This window comes from Oncorhynchus keta, unplaced genomic scaffold (assembly GCF_023373465.1).
Source record: "Oncorhynchus keta strain PuntledgeMale-10-30-2019 unplaced genomic scaffold, Oket_V2 Un_contig_18075_pilon_pilon, whole genome shotgun sequence".
NCBI lineage: Eukaryota > Metazoa > Chordata > Actinopteri > Salmoniformes > Salmonidae > Oncorhynchus > Oncorhynchus keta.
Genome location: NW_026280727.1, coordinates 61,315 through 86,556, shown reverse-complemented (window position 1 = coordinate 86,556; position 25,242 = coordinate 61,315). Strand labels below are relative to the sequence as shown.

The 25,242-nt window shown below is 43.9% G+C and overlaps 1 protein-coding gene and 1 long non-coding RNA gene across 7 annotated transcripts in view; one reads left to right on the top strand and one right to left on the bottom strand.

The window, feature by feature from the left end:
- LOC127920007 (Golgi apparatus protein 1-like) overlaps positions 1-25,242 on the bottom strand; it is a 57,599-nt gene that overhangs the window by 31,157 nt on the left and 1,200 nt on the right. The window lies entirely within an intron of this gene.
- On the top strand, positions 14,153-21,388 carry LOC127920008 (uncharacterized). 6 transcript variants are annotated; one of them, XR_008104719.1, is made up of 5 exons: positions 14,153-14,413; positions 19,973-20,059; positions 20,530-20,639; positions 20,852-21,138; positions 21,269-21,388. It is a non-coding gene; the product is annotated as an uncharacterized LOC127920008 (long non-coding RNA). The 6 variants fall into 6 exon arrangements; XR_008104717.1 differs by lacking the exon at positions 21,269-21,388 and having other exon boundaries at positions 20,574-20,639; positions 20,852-21,210; XR_008104718.1 differs by lacking the exon at positions 21,269-21,388 and having other exon boundaries at positions 20,552-20,639; positions 20,852-21,210.

Genomic DNA, 25,242 nt, shown 5'->3' with positions numbered 1-25,242 from the left:
TCTGTCCTACAGAGGACCCATTAGTTAGGGCTGGTGTCTGTCCTACAGAGGGACCAGAGGAACCATTAGTTAGGGCTGGTGTCTGTCCTACAGAGGGACCAGAGGAACCATTAGTTAGTGCTGGTGTCTGTCCCACAGAGGACCCATTAGTTCGGGCTGGTGTCTGTCCAACAGAGGACCCATTAGTTAGGGCTGGTGTCTGTCCTGCAGAGGAACCATTAGTTAAGGCTGGTGTCTGTCCTACAGAGGAACCATTAGTTAGTGCTGGTGTCTGTCCTACAGAGGAACCATTAGTTAGGGCTGGTGTCTGTCCTACAGAGGACCCATTAGTTAGTGCTGGTGTCTGTCCTACAGAGGGCCCATTAGTTAGGGCTGGTGTCTGTCCTACAGAGGACCCATTAGTTAGGGCTGGTGTCTGTCTTACAGAGGACCCATTAGTTAGGGCTGGTGTCTGTCCTACAGAGGACCCATTAGTTAGGGCTGGTGTCTGTCTTACAGAGGAACCATTAGTTAGTGCTGGTGTCTGTCCTACAGAGGAACCATTAGTTAGGGCTGGTGTCTGTCCTACAGAGGACCCATTAGTTAGGGCTGGTGTCTGTCTTACAGAGGAACCATTAGTTAGGGCTGGTGTCTGTACTACAGAGGAACCATTAGTTAGGGCTGGTGTCTGTCCTACAGAGGAACCATTAGTTAGGGCTGGTGTCTGTCCTACAGAGGACCCATTAGTTAGGGCTGGTGTCTGTCCTACAGAGGACCCATTAGTTAGGGCTGGTGTCTGTCCTTCAGAGGAATCCAGAGGAACCATTAGTTAGGGCTGGTGTCTGTCCTACAGAGGACCCATTAGTTAGGGCTGGTGTCTGTCCTACAGAGGGACCAGAGGAACCATTAGTTAGGGCTGATGTCTGTCCTATAGAGGAACCATTAGTTAGGGCTGGTGTCTGTCCTACAGAGGAACCATTAGTTAGGGCTGGTGTCTGTCCAACAGAGGACTCATTAGTTAAGGCTGGTGTCTGTCCTACAGAGGACCCATTCGTTAGGGCTGGTGTCTGTCCTACAGAGGAACCATTAGTTAGGGCTGGTGTCTGTCCTACAGAGGAACCAGAGGAACCATTAGTTAGGGCTGGTGTCTGTCCAACAGAGGAACCATTAGTTAGGGCTGGTGTCTGTCCAACAGAGGAACCATTAGTTAGGGCAGGTGTCTGTCCTACAGAGGAACCATTAGTTAGGGCTGGTGTCTGTCCTACAGAGGACCCATTAGTTAGGGCTGGTGTCTGTCCTACAGAGGGACCAGAGGAACCATTAGTTAGGGCTGGTGTCTGTCCTACAGAGGGACCAGAGGAACAATTAGTTAGGGCTGGTGTCTGTCCTACAGAGAAACCAGAGGAACCATTAGTTAGTGCTGGTGTCTGTCCCACAGGGGAACCATTAGTTAGGGCTGGTGTCTGTCCTACAGAGGAACTATTAGTTAGGGCTGGTGTCTGTCCTACAGAGGAACCAGAGGAACCATTAGTTAAGTCTGGTGTCTGTCCTACAGAGGAACCATTAGTTAGGGCGGGTGTCTGTCCTACAGAGGAACCATTAGTTAGGGCTGGTGTCTGTCCTACAGAGGACCCATTAGTTAGGGCTGGTGTCTGTCCAACAGAGGAACCATTAGTTAAGGCTGGTGTCTGTCCTACAGAGGACCCATTAGTTAGGGCTGGTGTCTGTCTTACAGAGGAACCATTAGTCAGTGCTGGTGTCTGTCCTACAGAGGAACCATTAGTTAGGGCTGGTGTCTGTCCTACAGAGGACCCATTAGTTAGGGCTGGTGTCTGTCCTACAGAGGACCCATTAGTTAGGGCTGGTGTCTGTCCTACAGAGGACCCATTAGTTAGGGCTGGTGTCTGTCCTACAGAGGAACCATTAGTTAGGGCTGGTGTCTGTCCTACAGAGGACCCATTAGTTAGGGCTGGTGTCTTTCCTACAGAGGACCCATTAGTTAAGGCTGGTGTCTTTCCTACAGAGGAACCAGAGGAACCATTAGTTAGGGCTGGTGTCTGTCCTACAGAGAAACCAGAGGAACCATTAGTTAGTGCTGGTGTCTGTCCCACAGAGGAACCATTAGTTAGGGCTGGTGTCTGTCCTACAGAGGAACCATTAGTTAGGGCTGGTGTCTGTCCTACAGAGGACCCATTAGTTAGGGCTGGTGTCTGTCCTACAGAGGAACCATTAGTTAGGGCTGGTGTCTGTCCTACAGAGGAACCATTAGTTAGGGCTGGTGTCTGTCCTACAGAGGACCCATTAGTTAGGGCTGGTGTCTGTCCTACAGAGGAACCATTAGTTAGGGCTGGTGTCTGTCCTACAGAGGAACCATTAGTTAGGGCTGGTGTCTGTCCTACAGAGGAACCATTAGTTAGGGCTGGTGTCTGTCCTACAGAGGACCCATTAGTTAGGGCTGGTGTCTTTCCTACAGAGGAACCAGAGGAACCATTAGTTAGGGCTGGTGTCTGTCCTACAGAGAAACCAGAGGAACCATTAGTTAGTGCTGGTGTCTGTCCCACAGAGGAACCATTAGTTAGGGCTGGTGTCTGTCCTACAGAGGAACCATTAGTTAGTGCTGGTGTCTGTCCTACAGAGGACCCATTAGTTAGGGCTGGTGTCTGTCCTACAGAGGACCCATTAGTTAGGGCTGGTGTCTGTCCTACAGAGGACCCATTAGTTAGGGCTGGTGTCTGTCCTACAGAGGAACCATTAGTTAGGGCTGGTGTCTGTCCAACAGAGGAACCATTAGTTAGGGCTGGTGTCTGTCCTACAGAGGAACCATTAGTTAGGGCTGGTGTCTGTCCTACAGAGGAACCATTAGTTAGGGCTGGTGTCTGTCCTACAGAGGGACCAGAGGAACCATTAGTTAGGGCTGGTGTCTGTCCTACAGAGGAACCATTAGTTAGGGCTGGTGTCTGTCCTACAGAGGAACCATTAGTTAGGGCTGGTGTCTGTCCTACAGAGGAACCATTAGTTAGGGCTGGTGTCTGTCTTACAGAGGAACCATTAGTTAGGGCTGGTGTCTGTCCTACAGAGGACTCATTAGTTAGGGCTGGTGTCTGTCCTACAGAGGAACCATTAGTTAGGGCTGGTGTCTGTCCTACAGAGGACTCATTAGTTAGGGCTGGTGTCTGTCCTACAGAGGAACCATTAGTTAGGGCTGGTGTCTGTCCTACAGAGGACCCATTAGTTAGGGCTGGTGTCTGTCCTACAGAGGACTCATTAGTTAAGGCTGGTGTCTGTCCAACAGAGGAACCATTAGTTAGGGCTGGTGTCTGTCCTACAGAGGACCCATTAGTTAGGGCTGGTGTCTGTCCTACAGAGGACTCATTAGTTAAGGCTGGTGTCTGTCCAACAGAGGAACCATTAGTTAGGGCTGGTGTCTGTCCTACAGAGGACCCATTAGTTAGGGCTGGTGTCTGTCCTACAGAGGGACCAGAGGAACCATTAGTTAGGGCTGGTGTCTGTCCTACAGAGGGACCAGAGGAACCATTAGTTAGTGCTGGTGTCTGTCCCACAGAGGAACCATTAGTTAGGGCTGGTGTCTGTCCTGCAGAGGACCCATTAGTTAGGGCTGGTGTCTGTCCTGCAGAGGAACCATTAGTTAAGGCTGGTGTCTGTCCTACAGAGGAACCATTAGTTAGGGCTGGTGTCTGTCCTGCAGAGGAACCATTAGTTAAGGCTGGTGTCTGTCCTACAGAGGAACCATTAGTTAGTGCTGGTGTCTGTCCTACAGAGGAACCATTAGTTAGGGCTGGTGTCTGTCCTGCAGAGGAACCATTAGTTAAGGCTGGTGTCTGTCCTACAGAGGAACCATTAGTTAGTGCTGGTGTCTGTCCTACAGAGGAACCATTAGTTAGGGCTGGTGTCTGTCCTACAGAGGACCCATTAGTTAGTGCTGGTGTCTGTCCTACAGAGGGCCCATTAGTTAGGGCTGGTGTCTGTCCTACAGAGGACCCATTAGTTAGGGCTGGTGTCTGTCCTACAGAGGACCCATTAGTTAGGGCTGGTGTCTGTCTTACAGAGGAACCATTAGTTAGTGCTGGTGTCTGTCCTACAGAGGACCCATTAGTTAGGGCTGGTGTCTGTCCTACAGAGGAACCATTAGTTAGGGCTGGTGTCTGTCCTGCAGAGGAACCATTAGTTAAGGCTGGTGTCTGTCCTACAGAGGAACCATTAGTTAGGGCTGGTGTCTGTCCTGCAGAGGACCCATTAGTTAGGGCTGGTGTCTGTCCTGCAGAGGAACCATTAGTTAAGGCTGGTGTCTGTCCTACAGAGGAACCATTAGTTAGTGCTGGTGTCTGTCCTACAGAGGACCCATTAGTTAGGGCTGGTGTCTGTCCAACAGAGGACCCATTAGTTAGGGCTGGTGTCTGTCCTGCAGAGGACCCATTAGTTAGGGCTGGTGTCTGTCCAACAGAGGACCCATTAGTTAGGGCTGGTGTCTGTCCAACAGAGGACCCATTAGTTAGGGCTGGTGTCTGTCCAACAGAGGACCCATTAGTTAGGGCTGGTGTCTGTCCTGCAGAGGAACCATTAGTTAAGGCTGGTGTCTGTCCTACAGAGGAACCATTAGTTAGTGCTGGTGTCTGTCCTACAGAGGAACCATTAGTTAGGGCTGGTGTCTGTCCTACAGAGGACCCATTAGTTAGTGCTGGTGTCTGTCCTACAGAGGGCCCATTAGTTAGGGCTGGTGTCTGTCCTACAGAGGACCCATTAGTTAGGGCTGGTGTCTGTCCTACAGAGGACCCATTAGTTAGGGCTGGTGTCTGTCTTACAGAGGAACCATTAGTTAGTGCTGGTGTCTGTCCTACAGAGGAACCATTAGTTAGGGCTGGTGTCTGTCCTACAGAGGAACCATTAGTTAGGGCTGGTGTCTGTCTTACAGAGGAACCATTAGTTAGGGCTGGTGTCTGTCCTACAGAGGAACCATTAGTTAGGGCTGGTGTCTGTCCTACAGAGGAACCATTAGTTAGGGCTGGTGTCTGTCCTACAGAGGACCCATTAGTTAGGGCTGGTGTCTGTCCTACAGAGGACCCATTAGTTAGGGCTGGTGTCTGTCCTTCAGAGGAATCCAGAGGAACCATTAGTTAGGGCTGGTGTCTGTCCTACAGAGGACCCATTAGTTAGGGCTGGTGTCTGTCCTACAGAGGGACCAGAGGAACCATTAGTTAGGGCTGATGTCTGTCCTATAGAGGAACCATTAGTTAAGGCTGGTGTCTGTCCTACAGAGGACCCATTCGTTAGGGCTGGTGTCTGTCCTACAGAGGACCCATTAGTTAGGGCTGGTGTCTGTCCTTCAGAGGAATCCAGAGGAACCATTAGTTAGGGCTGGTGTCTGTCCAACAGAGGACTCATTAGTTAAGGCTGGTGTCTGTCCTACAGAGGACCCATTCGTTAGGGCTGGTGTCTGTCCTACAGAGGACCCATTAGTTAGGGCTGGTGTCTGTCCTACAGAGGAACCAGAGGAACCATTAGTTAGGGCTGGTGTCTGTCCAACAGAGGAACCATTAGTTAGGGCTGGTGTCTGTCCAACAGAGGAACCATTAGTTAGGGCAGGTGTCTGTCCTACAGAGGAACCATTAGTTAAGGCTGGTGTCTGTCCAACAGAGGAACCATTAGTTAGGGCTGGTGTCTGTCCTACAGAGGACCCATTAGTTAGGGCTGGTGTCTGTCCTACAGAGGACTCATTAGTTAAGGCTGGTGTCTGTCCAACAGAGGAACCATTAGTTAGGGCTGGTGTCTGTCCTACAGAGGACCCATTAGTTAGGGCTGGTGTCTGTCCTACAGAGGGACCAGAGGAACCATTAGTTAGGGCTGGTGTCTGTCCTACAGAGGGACCAGAGGAACCATTAGTTAGTGCTGGTGTCTGTCCCACAGAGGAACCATTAGTTCGGGCTGGTGTCTGTCCAACAGAGGACCCATTAGTTAGGGCTGGTGTCTGTCCTGCAGAGGAACCATTAGTTAAGGATGGTGTCTGTCCTACAGAGGAACCATTAGTTAGTGCTGGTGTCTGTCCTACAGAGGAACCATTAGTTAGGGCTGGTGTCTGTCCTACAGAGGACCCATTAGTTAGTGCTGGTGTCTGTCCTACAGAGGGCCCATTAGTTAGGGCTGGTGTCTGTCTTACAGAGGACCCATTAGTTAGGGCTGGTGTCTGTCTTACAGAGGACCCATTAGTTAGGGCTGGTGTCTGTCTTACAGAGGAACCATTAGTTAGGGCTGGTGTCTGTCCTACAGAGGAACCATTAGTTAGGGCTGGTGTCTGTCCTACAGAGGAACCATTAGTTAGGGCTGGTGTCTGTCCTACAGAGGACCCATTAGTTAGGGCTGGTGTCTGTCCTACAGAGGACCCATTAGTTAGGGCTGGTGTCTGTCCTTCAGAGGAATCCAGAGGAACCATTAGTTAGGGCTGGTGTCTGTCCTACAGAGGACCCATTAGTTAGGGCTGGTGTCTGTCCTACAGAGGGACCAGAGGAACCATTAGTTAGGGCTGATGTCTGTCCTATAGAGGAACCATTAGTTAGGGCTGGTGTCTGTCCTACAGAGGAACCATTAGTTAGGGCTGGTGTCTGTCCAACAGAGGACTCATTAGTTAAGGCTGGTGTCTGTCCTACAGAGGACTCATTAGTTAGGGCTGGTGTCTGTCCTACAGAGGAACCAGAGGAACCATTAGTTAGGGCTGGTGTCTGTCCAACAGAGGAACCATTAGTTAGGGCTGGTGTCTGTCCAACAGAGGAACCATTAGTTAGGGCAGGTGTCTGTCCTACAGAGGAACCATTAGTTAGGGCTGGTGTCTGTCCTACAGAGGACCCATTAGTTAGGGCTGGTGTCTGTCCTACAGAGGGACCAGAGGACCCATAAGTTAGGGCTGGTGTCTGTCCTACAGAGGGACCAGAGGAACAATTAGTTAGGGCTGGTGTCTGTCCTACAGAGAAACCAGAGGAACCATTAGTTAGTGCTGGTGTCTGTCCTACAGAGAAACCAGAGGAACCATTAGTTAGTGCTGGTGTCTGTCCCACAGGGGAACCATTAGTTAGGGCTGGTGTCTGTCCTACAGAGGAACTATTAGTTAGGGCTGGTGTCTGTCCTACAGAGGAACCAGAGGAACCATTAGTTAAGTCTGGTGTCTGTCCTACAGAGGAACCATTAGTTAGGGCGGGTGTCTGTCCTACAGAGGAACCATTAGTTAGGGCTGGTGTCTGTCCTACAGAGGAACTATTAGTTAGGGCTGTTGTCTGTCCAACAGAGGAACCATTAGTTAAGGCTGGTGTCTGTCCTACAGAGGACCCATTAGTTAGGGCTGGTGTCTGTCTTACAGAGGAACCATTAGTTAGTCAGTGCTGGTGTCTGTCCTACAGAGGAACCATTAGTTAGGGCTGGTGTCTGTCCTACAGAGGACCCATTAGTTAGGGCTGGTGTCTGTCCTACAGAGGACCCATTAGTTAGGGCTGGTGTCTGTCCTACAGAGGACCCATTAGTTAGGGCTGGTGTCTGTCCTACAGAGGAACCATTAGTTAGGGCTGGTGTCTGTCCTACAGAGGACCCATTAGTTAGGGCTGGTGTCTGTCCTACAGAGGACCCATTAGTTAAGGCTCGTGTCTTTCCTACAGAGGAACCAGAGGAACCATTAGTTAGGGCTGGTGTCTGTCCTACAGAGAAACCAGAGGAACCATTAGTTAGTGCTGGTGTCTGTCCCACAGAGGAACCATTAGTTAGGGCTGGTGTCTGTCCTACAGAGGAACCATTAGTTAGTGCTGGTGTCTGTCCTACAGAGGACCCATTAGTTAGGGCTGGTGTCTGTCCTACAGAGGACCCATTAGTTAGGGCTGGTGTCTGTCCTACAGAGGACCCATTAGTTAGGGCTGGTGTCTGTCCTACAGAGGACCCATTAGTTAGGGCTGGTGTCTGTCCTACAGAGGGACCAGAGGAACCATTAGTTAGGGCTGGTGTCTGTCCTACAGAGGGACCAGAGGAACAATTAGTTAGGGCTGGTGTCTGTCCTACAGAGAAACCAGAGGAACCATTAGTTAGTGCTGGTGTCTGTCCTACAGAGAAACCAGAGGAACCATTAGTTAGTGCTGGTGTCTGTCCCACAGGGGAACCATTAGTTAGGGCTGGTGTCTGTCCTACAGAGGAACTATTAGTTAGGGCTGGTGTCTGTCCTACAGAGGAACCAGAGGAACCATTAGTTAGGGCTGGTGTCTGTCCTACAGAGGAACCATTAGTTAGGGCTGGTGTCTGTCCTACAGAGGAACCATTAGTTAGGGCTGGTGTCTGTCCTACAGAGGAACCATTAGTTAGGGCTGGTGTCTGTCCTACAGAGGAACCATTAGTTAGGGCTGGTGTCTGTCCTACAGAGGAACCATTAGTTAGGGCTGGTGTCTGTCCTACAGAGGAACCATTAGTTAGGGCTGGTGTCTGTCCTACAGAGGACCCATTAGTTAGGGCTGGTGTCTGTCCTACAGAGGACCCATTAGTTAGGGCTGGTGTCTTTCCTACAGAGGAACCAGAGGAACCATTAGTTAGGGCTGGTGTCTGTCCAACAGAGGGACCAGAGGAACCATTAGTTAGGGCTGGTGTCTGTCCTACAGAGGAACCATTAGTTAGGGCTGGTGTCTGTCCTACAGAGGAACCATTAGTTAGGGCTGGTGTCTGTCCAACAGAGGACCCATTAGTTAGGGCTGGTGTCTGTCCTACAGAGGACCCATTAGTTAGGGCTGGTGTCTGTCCTACAGAGGACCCATTAGTTAGGGCTGGTGTCTGTCCTACAGAGGACCCATTAGTTAGGGCTGGTGTCTGTCCTACAGAGGACCCATTAGTTAGGGCTGGTGTCTGTCCTACAGAGGACCCATTAGTTAGGGCTGGTGTCTGTCTTACAGAGGAACCATTAGTTAGTGCTGGTGTCTGTCCTGCAGAGGAACCATTAGTTAGGGCTGGTGTCTGTCCTACAGAGGGACCAGAGGAACCATTAGTTAGTGCTGGTGTCTGTCCCACAGAGGAACCATTAGTTCGGGCTGGTGTCTGTCCAACAGAGGACCCATTAGTTAGGGCTGGTGTCTGTCCAACAGAGGACCCATTAGTTAGGGCTGGTGTCTGTCCTGCACAGGAACCATTAGTTAGGGCTGGTGTCTGTCCAACAGAGGACCCATTAGTTAGGGCTGGTGTCTGTCTTACAGAGGACCCATTAGTTAGGGCTGGTGTCTGTCCTGCAGAGGAACCATTAGTTAGGGCTGGTGTCTGTCCTACAGAGGAACCATTAGTTAGGGCTGGTGTCTGTCCAACAGAGGAACCATTAGTTAGGGCTGGTATCTGTCCTACAGAGGAACCATTAGTTAGGGCTGGTGTCTGTCCTACAGAGGAACCATTAGTTAGGGCTGGTGTCTGTCCTACAGAGGGACCAGAGGAACCATTAGTTAGACTGGTGTCTGTCCTACAGAGGAACCAGAGGAACCATTAGTTAAGGCTGGTGTCTGTCCTACAGAGGAACCATTAGTTAGGGCTGGTGTCTGTCCTACAGACGAACCATTAGTTCGGGCTGGTGTCTGTCCAACAGAGGACCCATTAGTTAGGGCTGGTGTCTGTCCAACAGAGGACCCATTAGTTAGGGCTGGTGTCTGTCCTACAGAGGAACCATTAGTTAGTGCTGGTGTCTGTCCTACAGAGGACCCATTAGTTAGGGCTGGTGTCTGTCCTACAGAGGAACCATTAGTTAGGGCTGGTGTCTGTCCTACAGAGGAACCATTAGTTAGGGCTGGTGTCTGTCCTGCAGAGGAACCATTGGTTAACAGGCTGGTGTCTGTCCTACAGAGGACCCATTCGTTAGGGCTGGTGTCTGTCCTACAGAGGACCCATTAGTTAGGGCTGGTGTCTGTCCTACAGAGGAACCAGAGGAACCATTAGTTAGGGCTGGTGTCTGTCCAACAGAGGAACCATTAGTTAGGGCAGGTGTCTGTCCTATAGAGGAACCATTAGTTAGGGCTGGTGTCTGTCCTACAGAGGGACCAGAGGAACCATTAGTTAGGGCTGGTGTCTGTCCTACAGAGGACCCATTAGTTAGTGCTGGTGTCTGTCCCACAGAGGAACCATTAGTTAGGGCTGGTGTCTGTCCTACAGAGGAACTATTAGTTAGTGCTGGTGTCTGTCCTACAGAGGAACCATTAGTTAGGGCTGGTGTCTGTCCGGGAGAGGACTCATTAGTTAGGGCTGGTGTCTGTCCTACAGAGGAACCATTAGTTAGTCAGTATATATACACATTATTTTTCCATATATAGACATATGATATATGTTTTAATCAACTACACTGCTCAAAAAAATAAAGGGAACACTAAAATAACACATCCTTGATCTGAATTAATGAAATATTTTTATTAAATACTTTTTTCTTTACATAGTTGAATGTGCTGACAACAAAATCACACAAAAATTATCAATGGAAATCAAATTTATCAACCCATGGAGGTCTGGATTTGGAGTCAAAATTAAAGTGGAAAACCACACTACAGGCTGATACAACTTTGATGTAATGTCCCTAAAACAAGTCAAAATGAGGCTCACTAGTGTGTGGCGCCTCCACGTGCCTGTATGACCTCCCTACAACGCCTGGGCATGCTCCTGATGAGGTGGCGGATGGTCTCCTGAGGGATCTCCTCCCAGACCTGGACTAAAGCATCCGCCAACTCCTGGACAGTCTGTGGTGCAACGTGGCGTTGGTGGATGGAGCGAGACATGATGTCCCAGATGTGCTCAATTGGATTCAGGTCTGGGGAACGGGCCGGCCAGTCCATAGCATCAATGCCTTCCTCTTGCAGGAACTGCTGACACACTCCAGCCACATGAGGTCTAGCATTGTCTTGCATTTAGGAGGAACCCAGGGCCAACCACACCAGCATATGGTCTCACAAGGGGTCTGAGGATCTCATCTCGGTACCTAATGGCAGTCAGGCTACCTCTGGCGAGCACATGGAGGGCTGTGCGGCTCCCCAAACAAATGCCACCCCACACCATGACTGACCCACAGCCAAACCGGTCATGCTGGAGGATGTAGCAGGCAGCAGAACGTTCTCCACGGCGTCTCCAGACTCTGTCATGTCTGTCACGTGCTCAGTGTGAACCTGTTTTCATCTGTGAAGAGCACAGGGCGCCAGTGGCGAATTTGCCAATCTTGGTGTTCTCTGGCAAATGCCAAACGTCCTGCACGGTGTTGGGCTGTAAGCACAACCCCCACCTTTGGACGTCGGGCCCTCATACCACCCTCATGGAGTCTGTTTCTGACCGTTTGAGCAGACATATGCACATTTGTGGCCTGCTGGAGGTCATTTGCAGGGCTCTGGCAGTGCTCCTCCTGCTCCTCCTTCACAAAGTGGTCCTTCTGTAGCTCAGTTGGTAGAGCATGGCGCTTGTAACGCCAGGGTAGTGGGTTCGATCCCGGGACCACCCATACGTAGAATGTATGCACACATGACTGTAAGTCGCTTTGGATAAAAGCGTCTGCTAAATGGCATATATTATTATTATTATTATATTACAAAGGCGGAGGTAGCGGCCCTGCTGCTGGGTTGTTGCCCTCCTACGGCCTCCTCCACATCTCCTGATGTACTGGCCTGTCTCCTGGTAGCGCCTCCATGCTCTGGACACTACGCTGACAGACACAGCAAACCTTCTTGCCACAGCTCGCATTGATGTGCCATCCTGGATGAGCTGCACAACCTGAGCCACTTTTTATTTTTATTTTTTTTTTTTTTTACTTTATTTAACCAGGCAAGTCAGTTAAGAACATATTCTTATTTTCAATGACGGCCTGGGAACAGTGGGTTAACTGCCTGTTCAGGGGCAGAACGACAGATTTGTACCTTGTCAGCTCGGGGGTTTGAGTGGGTTGTGGTAGCATGAGACTGAGTCTACTAGAGTGAAAGCACTGCCATCATTCAAAAGTGACCAAAACATCAGCCAGGAAGCATAGGAACTGAGAAGTGGTCTGTGGTCCCCACGTGCAGAACCATTCCTTTATTGGGGGTGTCTTGCTAATTGCAGATGGAAGGGACTTTATCCCCCACTGGAGACATGAAGACAGAACCTCACCCAGAGAGCTGTACATGTCAGTGTGTTAGACAAATCCTAGAAATGCCATTCTAGTTCCGGTAAGACCGCTGAAGTTGTACTCTACATAACTGACGTGTTAGGTACAGTCTAGACAGACTGTCTTCATAAGCACAACAGTGTGATATTTACAGCACAACAGGATGATATTTACAGCACAACAGTGTGATATTTACAGCACAACAGGGTGATATTTACAGCACAACAGGGTGATATTTACAGCACAACAGTGTGATATTTACAGCACAACAGGATGATATTTACAGCACAACAGGATGATTATTTACAGCACAACAGTGTGATATTTACAGCACAACAGGATGATTATTTACAGCACAACAGTGTGATATTTACAGCACAACAGGATGATATTTACAGCACAACAGGATGATATTTACAGCACAACAGTGTGATATTTACAGCACAACAGTGTGATATTTACAGCACAACAGTGTGATATTTACAGCACAACAGTGTGATATTTACAGCACAACAGTGTGATATTTACAGCACAACAGGGTGATATTTACAGCACAACAGGGTGATATTTACAGCACAACAGGATGATATTTACAGCACAACAGGATGATATTTACAGCACAACAGGATGATATTTACAGCACAACAGGATGATATTTACAGCACAACAGGATGATATTTACAGCACAACAGTGTGATATTTACAGCACAACAGGGTGATATTTACAGCACAACAGGGTGATATTTACAGCACAACAGTGTGATATTTACAGCACAGCAGGATGATATTTACAGCACAGCAGGATGATATTTACAGCACAACAGGGATGATGATTTTACAGCACAACAGTGTGATATTTTACAGCACAACAGGATGATATTTACAGCACAACAGTGTGATATTTACAGGCAGGATGATATTTACAGCACAACAGTGTGATATTTACAGCACAGCAGGATGATATTTACAGCACAACAGTGTGATATTTACAGCACAACAGGATGATATTTACAGCACAACAGGATGATATTTACAGCACAACAGTGTATTTATGATTTACAGCACAACAGTGTGATATTTACAGCACAACAGGATGATATTTACAGCACAACAGGATGATATTTACAGCACAACAGGATGATATTTACATGATGATATTTACAGCACAACAGGATGATATTTACAGCACAACAGGATGATATTTACAGCACAACAGTGTGATATTTACATGATGATATTTACAGCACAACAGGTGATATTTACAGCACAACAGGATGATATTTACAGCACAACAGGATGATATTTACATGATGATATTTACAGCACAGCAGGGTGATATTTACATGATGATATTTACAGCACAACAGGGTGATATTTACAGCACAACAGTGTGATATTTACATGATGATATTTACAGCACAACAGTGTGATATTTACAGCACAACAGGGTGATATTTACAGCACAACAGTGTGATATTTACATGATGATATTTACAACACAGCAGGGTGATATTTACATGATGATATTTACAGCACAACAGTGTGATATTTACAGCACAACAGTGTGATATTTACATGATGATATTTACAGCACAACAGGGTGATATTTACAGCACAACAGGGTGATATTTACAGCACAACAGGGTGATATTTACATGATGATATTTACAGCACAGCAGGGTGATATTTACAGCACAGCAGGGTGATATTTACAGCACAACAGGGTGATATTTACATGATGATATTTACAGCACAGCAGGGTGATATTTACAGCACAACAGGGTGATATTTACAGATGATATTTACAGCACAGCAGGGTGATATTTACAGCACAACAGGGTGATATTTACAGCACAACAGGGTGATATTTACATGATGATATTTACAGCACAGCAGGGTGATATTTACAGCACAACAGGGTGATATTTACATGATGATATTTACAGCACAACAGGGTGATATTTACATGATGATATTTACAGCACAACAGGGTGATATTTACAGCACAACAGTGTGATATTTACATGATGATATTTACAGCACAACAGGGTGATATTTACAGCACAACAGTGTGATATTTACAGCACAACAGGGTGATATTTACAGCACAACAGTGTGATATTTACAGCACAACAGTGTGATATTTACAGCACAACAGGATGATATTTACAGCACAACAGGATGATATTTACAGCACAACAGGGTGATATTTACAGCACAACAGTGTGATATTTACAGCACAACAGGATGATATTTACAGCACAACAGGGTGATATTTACAGCACAGCAGGATGATATTTACAGCACAGCAGGGTGATATTTACAGCACAACAGTGTAAGTCGCTCTGGGTGATAAGAGCGTTTAAATGACAAATGTAAATGTAAATATTTACAGCACAGCAGGGTGATATTTACAGCACAACAGTGTGATATTTACAGCACAGCAGTGTGATATTTACAGCACAACAGTGTGATATTTACAGCACAACAGGGTGATATTTACAGCACAACAGTGTGATATTTACAGCACAACAGGATGATATTTACAGCACAACAGTGTGATATTTACAGCACAGCAGGATGATATTTACAGCACAGCAGGGTGATATTTACAGCACAACAGTGTGATATTTACAGCACAGCAGTGTGATATTTACAGCACAACAGTGTGATATTTACAGCACAGCAGTGTGATATTTACAGCACAACAGTGTGATATTTACAGCACAACAGGGTGATATTTACAGCACAACAGTGTGATATTTACATGATGATATTTACAGCACAGCAGGGTGATATTTACATGATGATATTTACAGCACAACAGGATGATATTTACAGCACAACAGGATGATATTTACAGCACAACAGTGTGATATTTACATGATGATATTTACAGCACAGCAGGGTGATATTTACATGATGATATTTTTACAGCACAACAGTGTGATATTTACAGCACAACAGGGTGATATTTACAGCACAACAGTGTGATATTTACAGCACAACAGGGTGATATTTACAGCACAACAGTGTGATATTTACATGATGATATTTACAGCACAGCAGGGTGATATTTACATGATATTTACAGCACAACAGTGTGATATTTACAGCACAACAGGATGATATTTACAGCACAACAGGGTCATATTTACAGCAGGGTGATATTTACAGCACAACAGTGTGATATTTACAGCACAGCAGTGTGATATTTACAGCACAACAGTGTGATATTTACAGCACAACAGGGTGATATTTACAGCACAACAGTGTGATATTTACAGCACAACAGGGTGATATTTACAGCAGGGTGATATTTACAGCACAACAGTGTGATATTTACAGCACAGCAGTGTGATATTTACAGCACAACAGTGTGATATTTACAGCACAACAGGATGATATTTACATGATGATATTTACAGCACAACAGGATGATATTTACAGCACAACAGGGTGATATTTACAGCACAGCAGGGTGATATTTACAGCACAGCAGGGTGATATTTACAGCACAACAGGGTGATATTTACAGCACAGCAGGGTGATATTTACAGCACAACAGTGTGATTTTACAGCACAGCAGTGTGATATTTACAGCACAACAGTGTGATATTTACAGCACAACATGATGATATTTACAGCACAACAGTGTGATATTTACAGCACAACAGGATGATATTTACAGCACAACAGTGTGATATTTACAGCACAGCAGGATGATATTTACAGCACAGCAGGGTGATATTTACAGCACAACAGTGTGATATTTACAGCACAGCAGGGTGATATTTACAGCACAACAGTGTGATATTTACATGATGATATTTACAGCACAACAGGATGATATTTACAGCACAACAGTGTGATATTTACATGATGATTTTACAGCACAACAGGGTGATATTTACAGCACAGCAGTGTGATATTTACAGCACAACAGGATGATATTTACAGCACAACAGTGTGATATTTACATGATGATATTTACAGCACAGCAGGGTGATATTTACAGCACAGCAGTGTGATATTTACAGCACAACAGTGTGATATTTACAGCACAACAGTGTGATATTTACAGCACAACAGTGTGATATTTACAGCACAACAGGATGATATTTACAGCACAACAGTGTGATATTTACAGCACAGCAGGATGATATTTACAGCACAGCAGGGTGATATTTACAGCACAACAGTGTGATATTTACAGCACAGCAGGGTGATATTTACAGCACAACAAGGTGATATTTACAGCAGCACAGCAGTGTGATATTTACAGCACAACAGTGTGATATTTACAGCACAACAGGGTGATATTTACAGCACAGCAGGGTGATATTTACATGATGATATTTACAGCACAACAGTATGATATTTACAGCACAACAGGATGATATTTACAGCACAACAGTGTGATATTTACATGATGATATTTACAGCACAGCAGGGTGATATTTACATGATGATATTTACAGCACAACAGTGTGATATTTACAGCACAACAGGGTGATATTTACAGCACAACAGTGTGATATTTACAGCACAACAGGGTGATATTTTACAGCATGATATTTACAGCACAGCAGGTGATATTTACATGATGATATTTACAGCACAACAGTGTGATATTTACAGCACAACAGGATGATATTTACAGCACAACAGGGTCATATTTACAGCAGGGGAGATATTTACAGCACAACAGTGTGATATTTACAGCACAGCAGTGTGATATTTACAGCACAACAGTGTGATATTTACAGCACAACAGGGTGATATTTACATGATGATATTTACAGCACAGCAGGGTGATATTTACATGATGATATTTACAGCACAACAGTGTGATATTTACAGCACAACAGGATGATATTTACAGCACAACAGTGTGATATTTACATGATGATATTTACAGCACAGCAGGGTGATATTTACATGATGATATTTACAGCACAACAGTGTGATATTTACAGCACAACAGGGTGATATTTACAGCACAACAGTGTGATATTTACAGCACAACAGGGTGATATTTACAGCACAACAGTGTGATATTTACATGATGATATTTACAGCACAGCAGGGTGATATTTACATGATATTTACAGCACAACAGTGTGATATTTACAGCACAACAGGATGATATTTACAGCACAACAGGGTCATATTTACAGCAGGGTGATATTTACAGCACAACAGTGTGATATTTACAGCACAGCAGTGTGATATTTACAGCACAACAGTGTGATATTTACAGCACAACAGGGTGATATTTACAGGGTGATATTTACAGCACAACAGTGTGATATTTACAGCACAACAGGGTGATATTTACAGCAGTGTGATATTTACAGCACAACAGTGTGATATTTACAGCACAGCAGGATATTTACAGCACAACAGGTGATATTTACAGCACAACAGGATGATATTTACATGATGATATTTACAGCACAACAGGATGATATTTACAGCACAACAGGGTGATATTTACAGCACAGCAGGGTGATATTTACAGCACAGCAGGGTGATATTTACAGCACAACAGGGTGATATTTACAGCACAGCAGGGTGATATTTACAGCACAACAGTGTGATTTTTACAGCACAGCAGTGTGATATTTACAGCACAACAGTGTGATATTTACAGCACAACATGATGATATTTACAGCACAACAGTGTGATATTTACAGCACAACAGGATGATATTTACAGCACAACAGTGTGATATTTACAGCACAGCAGGATGATATTTACAGCACAGCAGGGTGATATTTACAGCACAACAGTGTGATATTTACAGCACAGCAGGGTGATATTTACAGCACAACAGTGTGATATTTACATGATGATATTTACAGCACAACAGGATGATATTTACAGCATGTGATATTTACAGCACAACAGGATGATATTTACAGCACAACAGTGTGATATTTACAGCACAACATGATATTTACAGCACAACAGGATGATATTTACAGCACAACAGTGTGATATTTACAGCACAACAGGTGATGATGATATTTACAGCACAGCAGGGTGATATTTACAGCACAGCAGTGTGATATTTACAGCACAACAGTGTGATATTTACAGCACAACAGTGTGATATTTACAGCACAACAGTGTGATATTTACAGCACAACAGGATGATATTTACAGCACAACAGTGTGATATTTACAGCACAGCAGGATGATATTTACAGCACAACAGGGTGATATTTACAGCACAACAGTGTGATATTTACAGCACAGCAGGGTGATATTTACAGCACAACAAGGTGATATTTACAGCACAGCAGTGTGATATTTACAGCACAACAGTGTGATATTTACAGACAACAGGGTGATATTTACAGCACAACAGGATGATATTTACAGATGATATTTACAGCACAACAGTATGATATTTACAGCACAACAGGATGATATTTACAGCACAACAGTGTGATATTTACATGATGATATTTACAGCACAGCAGGGTGATATTTACAGCACAGATGATATTTACAGCACAACAGTGTGATATTTACAGCACAACAGGGTGATATTTACAGCACAACAGTGTGATATTTACAGCACAACAGGGTGATATTTACAGCACAACAGTGTGATATTTACATGATGATATTTACAGCACAGCAGGGTGATATTTAGCATGATGATATTTACAGCACAACAGTGTGATATTTACAGCACAACAGGATGATATTTACAGCACAACAGGGTCATATTTACAGCAGGGTGATATTTACAGCACAACAGTGTGATATTTACAGCACAGCAGTGTGATATTTACAGCACAACAGTGTGATATTTACAGCACAACAGGGTGATATTTACAGCACAACAGTGTGATATTTACAGCACAACAGGGTGATATTTACAGCACAACAGTGTGATATTTACAGCACAACAGTGTGATATTTACAGCACAGTGTGATATGATGATATTTACAGCACAACAGTGTGATATTTACAGCACAACAGGATGATATTTACAGCACAACAGGGTGATATTTACAGCACAACAGGATGATATTTACAGCACAACAGGGTGATATTTACAGCACAGCAGGGTGATATTTACAGCACAACAGGGTGATATTTACAGCACAACAGCAGCACAACAGGTGATATTTACAGCACAACAGGGTGATATTTACAGCACAACAGGGTGATATTTACAGCACAACAGGTGATATTTACAGCACAGCAGTGTGATATTTACAGCACAACAGTGTGATATTTACAGCACAACAGTGATGATGATTTACAGCACAACAGTGATATTTACAGCACAACAGGATGATATTTACAGCACAACAGTGTGATATTTACAGCACAACAGGATGATATTTACAGCACAGCAGGATATGATATTTACAGCACAACAGTGTGATATTTACAGCACAACAGGGTGATATTTACAGCACAACAGTGTGATATTTACAGCACAACAGGGTGATATTTACAGCACAACAGGATGATATTTACAGCATGATATTTACAGCACAACAGTGTGATATTTACATGATGATATTTACAGCAGTGATATTTACAGCACAACAGTGTGATATTTACAGCACAACAGGATGATATTTACAGCACAACAGCACAACAGTGTGATATTTACATGATTATTTACAGCACAACAGGGTGATATTTACAGCACAACAGCATATTGATATATTTACACAGCACAACAGTGGATGATATTTACAGCACAACAGTGTGATATTTACAGCACAACAGTGTGATATTTACAGCACAACAGGACAACAGTGTGATATTTACAGATATTTACAGCACAACAGTGTGATATTTACAGCACAACAGGATGATATTTACAGCACAGCAGGTGATATTTACAGCACAACAGTGTGATATTTACAGCACAACAGGGTGATATTTACAGCACAACAGGATGATATTTACAGCACAACAGGTGATATTTACAGCAGGATGATAACAGTGTGATATTTACAGCACAACAGTGTGATATTTACAGCACAACAGGATATGATATTTACAGCACAACAGGGTGATATTTTTACATGATATTTACAGCACAACAGTGTGATATTTACAGCACAACAGGATGATATTTACAGCACAACAGGTGATATTTACAGCATGATATTTACAGCACAACAGGGTGATATTTACAGCACAACAGGATGATATTTACAGCAAACAGTGTGATATTTACAGCACAACAGGATGATATTTACAGCACAACAGGGTGATATTTACAGCACAACAGGGTGATATTTACAGCACAACAGGTGATATTTACAGCACAACAGGATGATATTTACAGCACAACAGGGTGATATTTACAGCACAACAGGGTGATATTTACAGCACATATTTACAGCACAACAGGATGATATTTACAGCACAACAGCACAACAGGATGATATTTACAGCACAACAGGGTGATATTTACAGCACAACAGGGTGATATTTACAGCACAACAGGATGATATTTACAGCACAACAGGGTGATATTTACAGCACAACAGGTGATATTTACAGCACAACAGGATGATATTTACAGCACAACAGGTGATATTTACAGCACAACAGGATGATATTTACAGCACAACAGGATGATATTTACAGCACAACAGCTGTGATATTTACAGCACAACAGTGTGATATTTACAGCACAACAGGATATTTACAGCACAACAGATATTTACAGCACAACAGGATGATATTTACAGCACAACAGGATGATATTTACAGCACAACAGGGTGATATTTACAGCACAACAGGGTGATATTTACAGCACAACAGGGTGATATTTACAGCACAACAGGGTGATATTTACAGCACAACAGGATGATATTTACAGCACAACAGGATGATATTTACAGCACAACAGGATGATATTTACAGCACAACAGGGTGATATTTACAGCACAACAGGGTGATATTTACAGCACAACAGGATGATATTTACAGCACAACAGGATGATATTTACAGCACAACAGGATGATATTTACAGCACAACAGGGTGATATTTACAGCACAACAGGGTGATATTTACAGCACAACAGGATGATATTTACAGCACAACAGGATGATATTTACAGATATTTACAGCACAACAGGGTGATATTTACATATTATTTACAGCACAACAGGTGATATTTACAGCACAACAGGGTGATATTTACAGCACAACAGGGTGATATTTACAGCACAACAGGGTGATATTTACAGCACAACAGGATGATATTTACAGCACAACAGGATGATATTTACAGCACAACAACAGGATGATATTTACATTTTTACAGCACAACAGGATGATATTTACAGCACAACAGGGTGATATTTACAGCACAACAGTGTGATATTTACAGCACAACAGGATGATATTTACAGCACAACAGGATGATATTTACAGCACAACAGGGTGATATTTACAGCACAACAGTGTGATATTTACAGCACAACAGGATGATATTTACAGCACAGCAGGGTGATATTTACAGCACAACAGTGTGATATTTACAGCACAACAGGATGATATTTACAGCACAACAGGATGATATTTACAGCACAACAGGATGATTATTTACAGCACAACAGGATGATATTTACAGCACAACAGGATGATATTTACAGCACAGCAGTGTGATATTTACAACAGGATGATATTTACAGCACAACAGGATGATATTTACAGCACAACAGGGTGATATTTACAGCACAACAGGATGATATTTACATGATGATATTTACAGCACAACAGTGTGATATTTACAGCACAACAGTGTGATATTTACAGCACAACAGGATGATATTTACAGCACAACAGGGTGATATTTACAGCACAACAGGATGATATTTACATGATGATATTTACAGCACAACAGTGTGATATTTACAGCACAACAGTGTGATATTTACAGCACAACAGGGTGATATTTACAGCACACAGGGTGATATTTACAGCACAGCAGGGTGATATTTACATGATGATATTTACAGCACAACAGTGTGATATTTACAGCACAACAGGATGATATTTACAGCACAACAGGATGATATTTACAGCACAACAGTGTGATATTTACAGCACAACAGGGTGATATTTACAGCACAACAGGGTCATATTTACAGCACAACAGGATGATATTTACAGCACAACAGGGTGATATTTACAGCACAACAGTGTGATATTTACAGCACAACAGGATGATATTTACAGCACAACAGGGTCATATTTACAGCACAACAGGGTGATATTTACAGCACAACAGTGTGATATTTACAGCACAACAGGATGATATTTACAGCACAACAGGATGATATTTACAGCACAACAGGGTGATATTTACAGCACAACAGGGTGATATTTACAGCACAACAGTGTGATATTTACAGCACAACAGGATGATATTTACAGCACAACAGGGTCATATTTACAGCACAACAGTGTGATATTTACAGCACAACAGTGTGATATTTACAGCACAACAGTGTGATATTTACAGCACAACAGTGTGATATTTACAGCACAACAGTGTGATATTTACAGCACAACAGTGTGATATTTACAGCACAACAGGGTGATATTTACAGCACAACAGGATGATATTTACAGCACAACAGGATGATATTTACAGCACAACAGTGTGATATTTACAGCACAACAGGATGATATTTACAGCACAACAGGGTGATATTTACAGCACAACAGGGTGATATTTACAGCACAACAGTGTGATATTTACAGCACAACAGTGTGATATTTACAGCACAACAGGGTGATATTTACAGCACAATAGGGTGATATTTACAGCAGGATGACATTTACAGCACAACAGTGTGATATTTACAGCACAACAGGGTCATATTTACAGCACAACAGGGTGATATTTACAACAGGGTGATATTTACAGCACAACAGGGTGATATTTACAACAGGGTGATATTTACAGCACAACAGGGTGATATTTACAACAGGGTGATATTTACAGCACAACAGGGTGATATTTACAGCACAACAGGGTCATATTTACAGCACAACAGGGTGATATTTACAACAGGGTGATATTTACAGCACAACAGGGTGATATTTACAGCACAGCAGGGTGATATTTACAGCACAGCAGGAGTGATATTTACAGCACAACAGGGTGATATTTACAACAGGGTGATATTTACAGCACAACAGGGTGATATTTACAGCACAACAGGGTGATATTTACAGCACAACAGGGTGATATTTACAGCACAACAGTGTGATATTTACAGCACAGCAGGGTGATATTTACAGCACAACAGTGTTGTCTTTGTAACCCGTCCATTGATTATTAGTTGGTATATCTACACTGAAGCTGGGCGATGTTTGTGAAACGTCCACATGGAGCCTACACCTGTCGGGATATTGGTTCAGGGATGTATCTCCCAGGGAAACGGCCCTAACAGCAGGACAAACGGGGAGACAAGTTTCAACTAACCAGCTGTAGAATATTGTGTTTTACAGCTGAGCTGACGGAAGACCGCCGGCATCGGTAGTGATAGTTTCCACGGTAACATGTTTTTACAACTGAGTTGCAAGCTCCTGTCCTAAGGCATCGTGAAACGAGTGTGTTATGAAACACATTCCAGACACTGGCTCTTACTTACTATGTTCCCATGAAGTGATTTGAACAAGAGAAATATCAGCTCGATAGCTGGGTGACAGGAGAGCGGCCATGTCAGCTGTCTGCTGGGCTCAACACAAGGTCAGCTCAGGCTTCAGACGACACGTACAACTCAACTATCTGACCGTGTAGAGACGGGAGACGTCCTCAACTTCAAAACGTTGTTCTCTCCATAGTTGACCTCTCTGTACTCACTACTGGTCTTGTTTGTTGTTATCGAATGACATGGACACACACCCGAGAAACAACTAGATCAAAGCGACCCCAACGCAGATCTAATTAGTCTTCAGTCACCGCCCTGCATGGATTAATGACCAGGCCAAAATACAAGGCCAGATCAGGAAGCCTCTTTTCTCTTTCAGCATTTTACACAGAACATTTGACAAAATGTACTTGATTAAATATGTTTGATTAGACCAACAGTGTGAATCATCTATTACATGTATGTATTAACACATGACTAGTAACAGAATATATCTATTTATACATTTGTTTTGGTTAGGTCTTTTACCAAACACTGACTGTAGAATAACCTCATCTTCCCCCCCCCCCAAAAAAAATACTATTTGACTGTTTCTCCCATTGTGACCAATCAAGTTAACTCACCCTTATCAACTTCTGTAGCTCAGTTGGTAGAGCATGGCGCTTGTAACGCCAGGGTAGTGGGTTCGATTCCCGGGACCACCCATATGTAGAATGTATGCACACATGACTGTAAGTCGCTTTGGATAAAAGCGTCTGCTAAATGGCATATATAAGTAAGAGAATCAATGAAAACTCCAGGAGTAAAGTCAAATACAAGGCCAGATCAGGAAGCCTCTTCTCTTTCAGCATTTTACACAGAACATTTGACAACATTTACTTGAATAACAGTGTAGATGCACTGCATTGTGTTAACAGAATAATGGCAACTACAAAACCGTTATTCTGTTTCCCAAACTGCATCTTCACTGTTCTTCAAGCAGGTCAAATATGTTTTGTGTAAATCACAGTCCTTGTGCATATAGTTACGGTGTTAAACTTTGAAATCCATGGATTTTATTTATTTATTTAATCTGAGTCTGAGCGTCATTCCAGAACAGTGGAACCTCCCGCTTCCTAATGAGACTTCTAAAAAACGCTCGTACGTCACTCATTACCGCATTAGTCTGTTTACTGCAATGTATGCGGTTTTTTTTTGTCGTCATTAGAGACTAGTTTTAGTAATGAAATGACATTCATTGACTAAGTACTATGAATAAAGCTCCACTCCGTTGACTGTTTCCTTCTGGAACGGTCTTTGATGAGATACAGAGGATATATCAGGCTTCTATCGCGGTGATGCATAGACATTGTTCAAGTATTTTGCCGCTGATAAAACGGAGCTCTTTGCTTTGCATTGAGAAAAACAGTGCATTTGTGTTTAATTTAGACTAATTAGCTTTGCTGTCACTGGAGAATCTGGAGCCATGTTAACTAGG